Source organism: Oryctolagus cuniculus, chromosome 3, assembly GCF_964237555.1.
Source record: "Oryctolagus cuniculus chromosome 3, mOryCun1.1, whole genome shotgun sequence".
NCBI classification, from domain to species: Eukaryota; Metazoa; Chordata; class Mammalia; order Lagomorpha; family Leporidae; genus Oryctolagus; species Oryctolagus cuniculus.
The window spans coordinates 81,244,469-81,247,055 of NC_091434.1; the positions used below are offsets into that span (position 1 = coordinate 81,244,469).

The window sequence follows — 2,587 nt, forward strand, 5'->3', positions numbered from 1 at the left end:
GCTTTCTTTACTCTGTGCCACCTCTATATTCCTAATCAGTCTCACATAGCTTTTAATTCTTGCCCCATACCTGTCTGCATACTCCAAAGTGTAAGCAGATCTCAAATCCAGTAGAGTCTGCCTGGCACATACTGAAATTTTACAGAACATTGTCAATTATATCCTAGACAGGCAAGACGATCAGACAAGACAGCACTTGTGTGCACTAGAGGGTGGTTGGAAGCAGAACAATTGCTAAGGGAGCCATAGTTGCTGGCACAGAAGTTCAGTCTGGTGAGCAAATATGAGGACAAGGGGTACAGGGTTCTTTGATATAAACCAGGTAGTCTGGGGGAGTTGGGGCAAATTAGCAGTCATCAGTTTTCTGATGAATCAGGTGCCTCTTGTATTCCAAGAGCAGGTGAAACCTGGCATTTGTCACATTGTTGGCCACATGATTCTTGGTAGGTCTTTGAACAAGTGGCAGGGCTGATGCTGTCTTAGAGTTTAGCCAAGGTCCCAACAGTGGTGCGTGAAGGTAATAATAAGACAACACAAATCGGTAGCCCTTGAATGGGATTGAGTTTCTGGACAATTAGCACAAACAAAACTTGAGAACAGGGATGAAGTCAGGAGGGCAATTGTAAGAACTGAGTTATGGGGTAAGTAGGATAAAGCCCAAGAATAAGGCAGAAACTTTATCAGAATTCAACCAATCAACAAATATTCATATCTACCTACTATAAATCATCATAGTGAATACTGAGAGTTTAAATATAGATATAGTTCAGTGTGATCATTGCCAAATCCTAATCAAGACAAGAGAAAAGCTCAGAGGAGGGGATGGAGTAATTACATGAGGCTACCTATAGGGGATGATGCTCCAGCAGACTGCAGAAGTAGGAGTAAACCCCAGTGATGTAGAAAAGGAATGTCAGACAGAGGCATGGCAAAGGTGCTGAAGATGGAGTGCCTGGAGAATTTTAAGGTGCTCATGCACTTTGCACTGACAGAGGGTGGCTGAGGGTGTAGCCACCAGAACATATGGTTCCATGGGTGAAACTCTGCAGTCTCTGACTAGAAGTGACCCTGAATGGATATTCAAGCAGGGGTGGACTCAAAGACCTAATCTGAGTGGAGAGGAAGGAGAGACATATTTAAATATATCTAGCTTAACACTTCTGCATTGTGTCCTCTCCATTTCATACTTCAAAGACTGATGTGGGCCTCCTACTTACTTGTGTCATATCATGAACATAATATAAACATTCACACAAGTGTGGCCTTGACAGTGGAGGTAAGGGGTGGGAAGTTGAGAGAAGTAGGAGTTAGGTGGAGCTGAAGCCTCAGGCTGACTAGATCTGGCTGTCCTTCCATTTCTTAGACCCTTTTTCTCTTCTGTCTTTGGAAGAGTGAGTATAGAACCCAGGAACCAGAGTTGACATGGGTGACATTATTGTAGCTTTCCAAATGTGTCCTCTGTGACACTGCCTTTTTTCTTCACTGGTTTTATTTTTGTTTCTTTGCTTGTCCGATCACTTGCATCTTATACTTTCAAAATGTAATGGGTGTTCTTACTAAAATTGGAATGATACAGAGAAGGTTAACATGGCCCCAACATACAGATGATACACAAATTCATGAAGGGTTCCATACTTTTATGTAAATTGAAGTTCAATTCACAATAGTCCAGATGTCCATCAACTAATTACTGGAAAAAGAAAATGTGGTATATATACACAATGGAATACTACTCAGGAATAAAAAAGAATGAAGTCTTGTTTTTTGCAACAAAATGGATGCAACTGGAAACCATTATACTTAATGAAATAAACCAGTCTCGGAAAGACAAATACATGTTTTCTCTGATATGTAGCAGTTAATATAGAATACAAAAAGATGTATGGAATGAAGTGGACATTTTGGGATATGACTGTTGCTTTTAGCCCTTGTTTATACCTGTATGGAACTGTGGTCTTCCTATTTTTCATTTGTTGAATATTATGATTAGTGGTGAATTAAACCTGTGAATATAGAGTGGATTAAAATTATGGTTTTGCAAAAACTGATGAGGAGAGGGGAGAAAGGAAGGGGGATTAGAAGGGGGAACAAGGGAGTGAGGGAAGTGTGGTTATCTTCTTGGAACTATACCTATGGAACACATGAAATATGATGTCTTTATTGTAATAATTTTTTTTAGAAAACATAATGGTTAACTACCAGTGCAGCCTTCCTGTGCCAAGTTTTTTTTTTTTTAATGCATGTGGAATGAAATGCATTTTGCTTATAAATTTCACTGGTATTTAAAAATAGATTTGAAAAGAATGACAATAAAATAAAGTAAATTAAAGACATCAACCATTATTTTTACTATTGCAACACTTAAAATCTTGAACCAATAAGGCTTTAAGTAGAAAATGGTAAGAATTTCTAATTCTAAAATCGTCCACCTTTTTGAAAGTTGAATATCATATACACAAACAGTAACTGCCATAACAGATGAATACAGACCATCAAGTTAAATGTGAAGAAAGATCAGTGTACATCAGAAAAGCAACTTCTGATTTTTTATTAAAGATTTTTTTTTAAAAAAAAAATCTCAAAGAAA

The 2,587-nt window shown here is 38.0% G+C and overlaps 1 non-coding gene across 1 annotated transcript; it reads left to right on the forward strand.

The window, feature by feature from the left end:
* Nucleotides 1-1,527: 1,527 nt before the first annotated feature.
* Nucleotides 1,528-1,639, forward strand: LOC127491886 (U6 spliceosomal RNA). The gene has a single exon (XR_007920818.1). It is a non-coding gene; the product is annotated as a U6 spliceosomal RNA (small nuclear RNA).
* The last annotated feature ends 948 nt before the right edge of the window (nt 1,640-2,587 follow it).